This window comes from Carcharodon carcharias, chromosome 1 (genome assembly GCF_017639515.1).
Source record: "Carcharodon carcharias isolate sCarCar2 chromosome 1, sCarCar2.pri, whole genome shotgun sequence".
NCBI lineage: Eukaryota > Metazoa > Chordata > Chondrichthyes > Lamniformes > Lamnidae > Carcharodon > Carcharodon carcharias.
The window spans coordinates 214,867,948-214,879,832 of NC_054467.1; positions in this window are offsets into that span (position 1 = coordinate 214,867,948).

The following is an 11,885-nucleotide window of genomic DNA, read 5'->3' on the forward strand; positions in this document are numbered from 1 at the left end:
TAAAGTTGAAAGAATTTGTGCATAGGGTTGCTCTTGTCTAAAAACATGGGAACATTTTAGAATTGTATGGATAGTCCACGAAAATTGGTCACATGATTATCTGGGTGCCTTTATCTTCTCCTTATCACCGAAAGACTGAATCAAGGCATATAGTTATTTCATCTTCATCAATAAAATGTTAAACCATTTTGAAAATTATTTTCCGTATTTTGTCTAAATGGGAAGCATTGTGATGATTAGACAGAATCCTAAGTGAGTACTTGATCTAATAAACTGGAGGCCATGCAGGTTCTAACCCAACACATCCAAATCCTTGTATGGCAAGCTTGACCAAGCAATCGGCTTTGATTTTTGAAAATTTGGCAGATATCATAGAAAGTATCCTATTGTTAAATTAATAGAAATTTAGGAGCAACTCTCAAGTATAGCGTTGGGTCCAAGAAACCTTTACAAAGAAATAAATAGGATGCCAAATCTGTGACATAAAGCTAAAGGTTTTTGAAATGAATTACATGTTGGGAAACTGTTCTTACACTTATCCATTGTGTTGACATAAACATTTCCATTAAAAATTTGTTCTGCAGGGGATATTAATGTGCTAAATTACACCGTAACAGACTCTATCAAAACACTGGCAGTGACCTGTCACCTGACAGAATTTCAAAAAGCTTTTTTAGATCAATTAAATGTTTAATTTTATTTAATATATTTAAGATTCTTTTCGATATTCCATAATATCAAATAATAAAAGTAATGAGTTTGAAAAGAATTGAATATCCTGGGAATGTAATAAACTAAAATGTCATTGTGGGACATAACAAGAATTCATGATTCATGTCCAGAAGCAAAAATCGTGACATCAAACAGCAGTAGCGTCAATATACACAGCTTTTGATGTCACAATTGAACTTACCCTAAGTCCCAAAAGATTTAGTAAACCACTTATTAATTAACTTTTCGACATAACCTGCCATTCCTGGCATTGTACTTGTTTTTAGATTTAATATTACTCATAAAATTTAAACAAATTAAAGCTTACTATTAAATTAATGGATCTCCTAAGAACCAGAACCAGTGGAACCAGTGAGATGATGCTGAGGTCCACAGTGACCTACAGTTAGCCGTCTATTTTCACAAAGTTGTTATGAGCCAGGTTTCTAAAACTTTTCAGAAATACTAAAAGCTAGTTTGTAAACTTATATTGACTTATGATTAAATAATCTACACCTTATTAGTCCCATTATATCATCTGCAAATAAGTGTAATTATCTTCTGAAAATACTTTTGAGTACAAGGCAAGTTTTTGTAGTATTTGTAAAGGAAAAAAAACTATTTCAGGTTAGCAGAATTGGAGATTAGAAGATAAGGGGCAAGGAACAAAACCAAAAGGAGCCAATAGAATAGACAAAAGTCAAGAGTCAGATACGCTAACTACTATCACCAAGATGCACAAAATGAGTTTGTATGCTCTTTCCTGGGACACCCATCACTTTTTCACCTTTTCCAAGATTTTAAAATATTTGTTGACTGGCTGATAAGCCCACTTATTGTCCCTTTGTGATACTAGTTAGACACCTGGCTGTCAACTTGTCCTGTCGCACTTCCCTCTCAAATTTATTTGTTCACTCCAATTAAGTGGCTTGTTTCTCTCCCTGCTTCCAGTTTGATGGAAGGGCTGCACCTCTAATGCTAACCTATCAGATGTTGAAGCACATTTTCAGCATTTTTGTTCAAAGTTTGGAATTTCCAGAGCTTTTCTCTTTTAACCTTGCAGAAAGTTCTTTAAATATAAAATTAATAAAAATTGCCAATTTCTACCACTCTGAAGATTGCAATAATATTTCCAAATAAAATATAAAAACTAAATAAATGTTTATCTGAGGAACTCTTTAAATATGCTCATTGATTCTGTTCATTTGAATATTTCTTCTGTATAACATTTAGCATTAGACGTTTACAAAATATCAGTGTTTGGAGATTTCATAAATGAATACATTCAGAAGCTTTTTGAAAGGTGAGAAACAATCCTCAAAGGAGACACTGTTTGCTACAGAAACAGTTCTTCTCAGGGATTGGTCACAACTAGGACATCAGCATTTGTTACACTTTGAAACACCTTGAAAACTTCCTTGCCTACTGTCAGTCACGAAGAACCCTTTGAGAGGTAGCAGTGACCTTATTAAAAATTTGGCTCCTGCTAGTCAGGTCTACAGGTCGTCCACCTTTCAGGTTTTTACCATGCTGTACCAGCACCAGTTTCTACTTATTTGAACTTCCAAACAACAGTGGGAGACTGCTTGCCTGAAGCTATCAGAATGACCCACCTGAGAATCATTACACTATTTTAATTAAAACTAAGCTGTAGTTATACTTCAGACTATTTTATTTAAAATTTATATAGAAAATATCTATTCTAGTACAACTGTCTAAAGGCATTCTTAACCCACTGCATCTATTTTCCTTTGGCTGTATTCAGTAGTCATAATTATGAAGGTGATATCTATGCACAGTACTATTGTGGAGCTGGAGAATAATGTTTTAAGGATTCCTATTGTATTAGTAATGTACTCAAAGTAGGTTTACTGTGGTCAACGGTCCACCAAAAATAAGTAGCTGCTCAATAAACATTAAATTAAGGATTTATCTTTTTCAAATTTTTTTCTGTTCTCACTTAAAGTTTCCATTTTTCAGTATAGCTGTTGGAACTTAAAGCAGTTTTTGACATATTAAAAAATCTGTTGAATTGTATCATGTGTCTGTGCTGCTCATAAAAAAATCTGTCAATCATTACAGTGTGTACCAGGAACCACAGGAACATTGCAATGCGCAGGAGTGCTTATATTACACAGAATATCTAACGGAAGTGACCTTTACTCAGGGTAAAGTAAAACGAAAGGAGGAGACGTTAGTTGAAACTAAGAAACAAAGCTGACTAAGTTATACCCCTTTATGGTCCATCAAGCCAGTCCAGAAACTATTATTCAATTCCTCCTCACCTCTCAATCACTTTCTTTGCCAAATAAAACCAGTTTCTTCTTCAATTAATAATACTTTCGTCCTCCATTGTCTCTGGGCATTCTGTACCACATATTCACCACCAGCTGCAACAAGTAATTAAGTCTGAATTTGAGTTCATGTTATCTTTGCTGCAATGCTTATAGTTATGTTAGACATGCTATGAGCATTCAACTTGCCAAATCACTGTTAGTGATATTAATGAACGATGATTTAACATGCTACCTTGGCATTTTCCTGTCCACTATTTTAATGAATATGTTAACCCGTTTAACATAAACGAGCTGAGGCAAAATTTTTTTCACTCAGACGGTCGTGAGTCTTTGGAACTCTCTTCCTGAAAAGGTGGTGGAAGAAAAGTCTTTGAATATTTTTAAGGCAGAGGTGGATCGATTCTTGGTAAGCAAGGGGGTGATAGGTTATCGGGGATAGGTGGGATGCAGAATTCAGTTTACTGTCAGATCTGCAATGATCTTATTAAATGGTGGAACAGGCTAGAGGGGCTGAACAGCCTACTCCTGCTCCTTGTTCGTATGTTTGTATGTTAATACCTCTGTTCAAATAACACTGAGTAGAGCATATGAACTATTAATATAACCTATTCTATGCACCATAGCCTTTAGAATCTTCAACACCTTGATAAAATCTCCAGTTTCTGTTGCCTCTCCTTAAAGCCCAGGTTTTTTTAATCTAAGGCATCAATTGCCCTTCACTGCATCCTCTATAATGGTAAGTGAAGTTGTACGAACTATTCCAGATGAAGTTAGTCGCAGACTTTGTGCACATATGTTATCACTTCCAAGGACTTAGTGTTCTATCCTTTGGCTATATAATCTAAAGTTCTGTTTCCTTTCTTTACTGTTGCCACAAACTATGTCAATTATTTTTAGGTAGCTAACTGCAAGTATCACTGGATCCCTCTCCTACATTGTGCAAAATAATGCCATCTGGCTCATAATCCTGCTATACCTTGTTTCCCTTCCTCAGTCTTATCACTTTGCATTTGTACACAGTAAACAACACCACCAGATCAATTTGTTAATATATCCAAAACCCTTAATTGTTTTCACTTTCATTTACAACCCCAGTCTGGCATTATCAGGAAACTTTGTTTATAATAATCAATTAACTGTTCCTCCTTTTGTTTTGCATTGGCCTGGGTTGTTTTAGGCTTTTTGTGATCTTTTGATCAGAGCTAAGTATTTTATGGAAACTTCTGTTTTAGGAGGAAATAAGCAGTCACAAGAAAACCAGATTAATTGGGGGAAGATTTCCTTTATTCCTTATTTGTAACTCTTTCGAGTACAAACCCGTTCCCATCTGTTTCAGATGAAGTTACATTGTTTCCCATTGTGAGATTTGAACTCTTGATCTTGGGGTTACAAACCCAGTACCATAACCACTTGGCGTGACATAAATTTTATTCACACAATTATGATTTTGCTACAAATGACAAACACCGGAAATCATCACTGATAACTTAGAACTGGAGTGAAACTTGTGGATGTGGCCTCCAGTCAATATTTCCCCCTAACTTTTCTCCACTATTTCCTCTCCACTCCTGAAGGCTGTCTTCCTGGAAAAAAAAGTTTAATGGCTTCTAGCCTCTCCCTGGTGCCTATTACTTAAAAAAGGTTAGCAGTTAGCGCTCTATTATAGAAGAAATTGGGGATGTATTGTAGCCAAGCCTGATTCAGCCTTCACCTCTTATCTAGCAGGGATACTAGGCTACTAGGTTAATTGTGGGAAACTGGCTAATGTGGTGCTCATTTTGACACTCTTAACTGCCATCCTGGTTGAGATCAACTAATTCAGCACAGATCAAGATCAAACTGGGATCTTCCTGGCTAGTATGGTTTTGTGCTAGATTTATCCATTGATCCACCAGGAGAGCACCAGGATAGTGCTTAATCCTCAGTTTAGAAAATACAGTTCTGTTCGTTTGGGTGAGACAGGGAACAAAAACAGCTTTGATATGATAATTTGGAATTCAATTGCATATGGCACCAAATCATAGTAACTGCAACTCAAAAGTAGACCTGTCACCCCGTGAATTGGCCAGTTTGTTTTAATTTTCTGTTTCATTCTAAAATGGCACTTGTAAAATTGCTAAAGAAGGTTTTGTTTATTTCACGCCACTGATCATGCGCAAAGAGACAAGTGTGTCTTGAGAATCATGCTCTTTATCCCACATTGTTGTTTCTATGGTGAAACAAAATTCCTGGATGCTCAGCAAAGTATCGTGCTATCCCCATTAGATCATCCCCTGAATCTGACCCCCAGCTGCTTTAATGACATTACCAAATAAGAGAAACAGAAGTCTGAAATTAAAGTAGAAAACATCAGAAAACAATAGCAAATGAAAGTTATGAAGGATAAAGAAAATGTGCAAATGGTATTGACACAGGAAGAAGTAGTTATTGCAAATTTATGTTTAGTATCAAAGAAACTCTTCTCCTGGTCAGGTAGAATATCAGAGGTACAGTCTAGGAGTCTGCCCCATCATCTAGACTCATTCATGAAGAATGGCATTTGGACATCCTGGAAGATAACGGTGCCACAGCATTCATCAGCATCTTTAGTGAAAGGAAGAAAACCGCAAAAAAAGTGAAGGAAAGTACACGTGTCTTAAACTGGCAAGAATGAAAAAATAAGTACAATATTGAGCTTGTTTGAGATCAAGGCACAGAAAACCATACCTAGTCGGGACACAATGGGTATAATTTTTACCCACTCCATTAGGTGGGAAATGCACAGGATTGAGTGGAATGTCAGTTGCACACCCTGTCCATATTATTCTTCGTTAACTGCAATGATGAGTAAATCAGGCTGTGTGTAAAACTACCATTGTACCTGATGCCATCAGTTTCCCTATAGACAGGTGAGATGAAAGTTGCCCCCAGTGTGTTTTCCAAAGAGATTGAAAAATAGCCATCACAGCAACCTTTGAAAATGTTGAATCAGTTATTCTTGTAAACATTAGAGCTGTAGAACACTGGCATTCTCAGCAACTGTCACATGTTGTTTACTGAAGCCCTATAGAATTGGATTTAAGCAAAAGGTAAAAAAAAACTAATCCTTGTATGCATTAGTCAATAATAATTAACTCCCTTTCACTCAGTATTGATTAATACACAAACAACCTTTGCATCAACTCACATCTCCTCTTATGTTCATCATTCCTTTAAAATTATAAAGAAAACAAAACAAACCTTTTGATTTAAAAGCATTTAGTGAGATTTGAAACAGCAGCCTTGTCCCAAATTAAATTTGAAAAAAAGTATCAGAAATGCATTTTTTATACACTGAGTAATTCTTTTGTCCTATGGAAGAACACAAATAGATTTCTGGAAGAGAAAAAAATAAGCATACAAATGAACAAACATCTGTTGACTGTCTCTCTTCTGGTCCAAACTTATGTACCCATCCTCATCCTTGGCAAATAAATAACAAAACAAAATCACCTCTCTCTTGATCATATCAACCAAGAGTTCTAGCTATAAACATCCACACATCAGAAATTCTACCTTATAACTGAATTAATTCTGTTTGGGTATTTTCTTGATCTGGAAAATGTGTATTCTCATTATATCCAACTGTTGAAAGCCATTGTAATTGGCTGTAGTGTGATTTGAAGGACCCTATTAGTTTTGTAAGGGTTTTGCTTCTTTGTTTATGCTAAGTCTTACTTTTGACTTTTTTTAAAATTGACACATCAGCCCATCCCAATCGCTGTGTGCCAACTTTTCCAGTGTAATCAATTCAACTGCGTTTGCTTTCACAGTTCAATATATACACAACTGTTCCACAATGTCTAACAAATAACAGGCTCTCATGCATAAATAAAATCTATTTTAAAAAAGAAAAAAATCTATTTTCTTAAATTAAAAAATATTACTCTCAATAATCACAATGCATCACCTTTGCTAAATTTATACAGCCTCATGCATAAAATTATAGCACTGGCAGTTGCTAATTTTAACACTACATTTTTAACACATAACACTTAGTCAATAAGTCTATGTAGGACAATGTGGAAATAAACGCATTTTAAACACATACATACACACACAAAGAAAAAAAAACAACAGATTATTTCTTTAGAATATGAAAACTGTAAACTTTGGGCTCGTTCTGCAACTTCCCCAAATTCCATGAAACATTTACAATCCTTCCATAAGCGCACCTGTCACCTATTACAAAAATCACAACTTAAAACGTATAAAGCTTTTTTTTATATCATAGTCACAGTTACCAAAAAACGAGTGAATAATTTATTACATATGCTATAATAACATCACCCTAGACACTATTATCTATGAGGTATATCTGAGAAAATTCGGTAAGGAATGCACGGTCTGTGTTGCCAACCTACTCAATCAGTTTTTTTTTAAAGCTTTGGTATCTTAAAGAGAAAGAGAAGATAGAGATTGAGATAGAGAGAAAACTTTGGTATCTTTGTTTAGTTCTTTGCATGGTTGCATTGCAAAGCACCACAGTGTAGCGGCTCACCAGCAATAAAAAACTGGTGGCCTTTTCGAAGCTGAGGTATTCACAGGAATAAAAAAATGCACAGAGGTCTAGAAACTGGAAAGAAACACCGCTTTGGTTCAAGCAAGGCACTCGTCCCGTGGTTTATCACACTTTGCAACTAAAGCGTGCATCTAGATTTTAGTTTTTCTTTTGAGTACAGGTATTTGGTAATGGTGGTGACTGATTCAGGATGTGTATTTGTTTATTGTTTTTCTGTACGTTCATAAATTCAATATGATGTGGACATGTTGCAGCTAGCAAAGACCTAAAGTATCAGACAATCTAGGCACTGGTTTGGTTTGATATTATCTTAGTACATACAGTATAAATTCAATTGAATGCAAATTAATCTTTCCAGCATGGGAGGGTCTCTTCTCCGCTGAATATCAGTAAAAATGATAACATTATGTAGCAGAATTTTTATTCTCCCTCCAGTGCTGCAAAAGTAATCTGATTAACTAAAGTTTGCAAGAGTTATCCGAGTAGATTGAAAGAAATTTTAATACCTGAAAATCTTGTGTTGTTTGTCATGAAGTAAATTTGAATTACCTATTAGTATAATTGTAATTATTGGTGCAGGAGGTTTTATATAAGTAGAGGGAGAATAGTGCTACTTAGAATAGCAAGCAAAGCACAAGCGTTTTAATTAAGCCAAAGTTCCTCTATAGATTATAAAGAGCTGCTGGAAGATTCACTCTATGCTGTGGTATTGGGTTCAGTATAGAAGTTTTTTTTTATATTTATTTCAGGGTTTTTTCCCCTGCTGAAATTTGGGATTATTATCATGTTAATAATAAATCCTTAAAAGTATGTTGCACATGAATAGAGACAGGACACAGACAGTGCTAGATGAACAAAGAGAATCTGAGTGACATCATAGCAGCTGAATTTGTCGCATTTACAAACCCACCTCGATACTATATGAGAATAATTACAGGCCTAGTTTGAATCAAGAATTATTACCTTTACGTGTTTCCTGGGTTTGTTTTGGAAGATTTACTCATTTTGATTTAGAAAGTACAGAAATCGGTAAAACAGCATTTCCATAGAGAGAAATATAAATTATTTTACATAAATTCCAATCAAAACTGCTGCATACTTTGCATCTACATTTATAATAAACACAATACAGCAAAGTGCTGGTGACATTAGCTTTTTTTGAAAAAATATTGACGGTAAGTACAAGAATTACTGTTTACTGATACATTGAATGGACATGTTATATTTGGTCTCTTGATGATGGATTCTAATGAGGAAATTATCTTTTTACAGCACAGAAAAAACACACATTCAGAATGAGTGCAAACCACCATTTAGATCTTTGGGGTATCTGAGTTGCAGCTGTATTTAAGAGACACTCTATACTTGAGCAGGAGCAAAACGCAGGCCGTGCAGAGAAAGAAATCTTTGGTATCTTTGGTATCATCGAAGCGATTAAAATTACAAATGGAAAAATTCAGTGAGGTAGCCTCTTTGGTTCTCACTAGAAATAGAAAGAGCTTTTACACATAGTTCATACCTGGAAGCAGCGAGTTCAGGGTTTTTTTTCTGTCTCTTGTCACTAACGCTAAAGACTTCTCCGCAATCGAAAGAAGCTATCTAAAGCCATTTGGACACAGGGCTAAACAATGGTGGAAAGATCATTAAAGTATTTTTTGTTGTGTATTCACGTTCCCATCAGTACATGCTGTATGGTTCCATCTAAAATCATTGCTCGTCCATGTTATTAATAATAAGACTGAAGGGATATCTTTCAGTGCTTATAGTGGGATAATTCTTTGGCATTGAAATTGAGAATAAAAGTTGCAGTGCTCAAAGGCGCTAAAATCTAAAACTTGATAATGAAAAAACATTTTGGGATATTGGCTCAGGTAGTTTTTGCACAAAAAGTATAATGTGTAACTATAACAGGATGCTTATTAATAGAATTTTGAAAATCTAAATCTTTTCTAGCAATTTTACAGAATACAGAATTGGAGTTGTGTTACATGTGAATCAATGCATGTGCAATTTTACTCCCAATGGTAATTTGCATTTTTTCTAATAAAATACAAAAAAAGTTAAAAGAATTAACCTTTGCTACTTTATTTTTAAAAAAGCAGACAATATGATTAAAAGCCTTCTGAAGCACTGCACCTTTCATTTTAAATACGTTTGTAGTATTTGATAAATAAGAGAAAAATCACCATTTAAATATATACTTCACAATAAATAGCAAGAATAATACAAATAATAATAAAGCTGATGAAGCTTTTTGGTTTCTAAACTACAGTCAAAAGCACTTTAAAAATTACTCACTTGTTTAGAAATCAACTTTTGTTAATTAAATCACTTAGACGGCCTATGGGTATTGTGACTTGCAATGAAAACATTACTGTCAATTGTCTGAACTTGTTACCTCAATACGGCATATTTCTAATAGCTGAGTTGGTAAAAAAAACAATAATGGCCACACAGGGAAAGTACTGTCATTCTCTCTGCGGGGTCAACCTTCAGTTTGCTGGTCCGATCAGTTTGGTTTCTTTGGATATAGCTTTGTTTAAGGATAAAAGCTTCCACATGCCTGGATAAAGCTACTGAACTACAGTATGCCAATACTGCACTGTCTTCTTGTTGCAAAATTATCGTAGACTCCTGATATTCTTCAAAGTTGAACTCGTCTTGGACGTGCGCATGGACTCCATGCACAAGACGCTGAGCTAAATGTCTATCAATGAATAAGAAACTCATAGGATATTTAGGTTAAAATACAATTGATGTATTATCTGTTGTAGTCATTTACTAAATTCATCAACAAACATAACCAGGGGGTTCTTTTGTGCTTAAGATGAAGTGTGAACTTTTTAAAATCTGAGGATCAATTGAATCTAAAGCTTTAAAATAAATAATTATCATGTAAACATTTCAAAGTAAAAATTATAAATATTAAACAAGATAAACAACACAAGTCAAATAATTTGGAATATATTAATATTGTATGAAATGCATTAATTTACAAGAGATTAAATCATCAAAATTATAAATTAAAGCTATATTTCACTTAAATTATCCAAATTGATACTTGAGTAGAACCATTAGCTAATGTTGAATACTTGCTAAATATATATGGCTGAGATTAGATGTCACGGTAAAGTTTAGTAACTAATGTAATGCAAAATTCAGTTTAAAAAAAAAACCCTCCCATATTTAGTTACCTTTACTGAGATATGGGAATGGGTCACTATCTTTGGTAGAGGTGTTTAATCTTCACCTTTACATCTTGTGCTTGGAGTCATTTGGATCCATTGGTTGGTATCCTGTTCCATTGAAATTGCTAATTAGGAGGAACTTGTGAAACCGAGTGGGTACTTCCCTCTCTCAATAAGACGAACATTGAAAGACAGGCCTATTGTGCGAACAGCACTCAACTGTAATGCATAAAAACTACAAACAGATCCATGTCTCTGTGAAGCTGACTTTGGTTGAAGCGGAAGAGGTTTTCTGTTGTTCTGTACAACGTTTCTGAAAAACTGCATAGGCACACGTTAAAGACAATATTCAACTTTAAGAGGCGGCGAGTGTCATTAAATGAAGCAGCAATGATCTGTGGCATTGCTCCCTTGTTGTTGCTATTTTTCTTGTTAACCCTTTCGTAACTCTGCTTCCCAAAACGACTAAGACAACCATTGAAACACAGTGCGTACGTTGTTTCCTGACGTGCTTCTTTTGTTTAAAAGTTTGTTGCAGAACAATTAGGTGCAGAAAAAAGTTTCTTTGGTTTCGATTTAATAATAAATAGAAAAGAAAAGTATCAAGTGTCTTCACGAGAGTCTTTAAAGCCTTTGGCTTGCCTTTGAACACATCAATGGTGTTCTTAAAGGGCCCGTTCAGTGGTGAATGTGCACATGTTGGAAGAAGGGGCGATGATGTCGAGTTTTAGGAAAAATAAAGCTATTTAATGTTTGTGCTTCCGCACTCACCATGGACAGCCCCCTTTACACGGGCTACTCAGTACGTTTGCAGTAGTAAACCAGAGTCGGACAAAAATAGAATATAAGTATAGAATAGAATGGATGCATAGTAATCTACAGCTATAAAGACAAACAATATTTACTTTTCCTGCAGCAAACAGCTGCCTTCACAACCTAATGGCCCTGATATCTTCTGAAAACAAAATGAAAGCAGACCACATGATTGGGTATACAAAATCTCAGGAATTTGATGATTAGAAGGAATGTGCTTGAAGATTGTGCTTGCATTCCCACCACTAACAGCTCCGCCCAATGGGGGAATATAGCAATGAGGGCACATTTACCAGCATCATTCAAGATTCATGTTGTGTTGTGGGAATGGTGGAC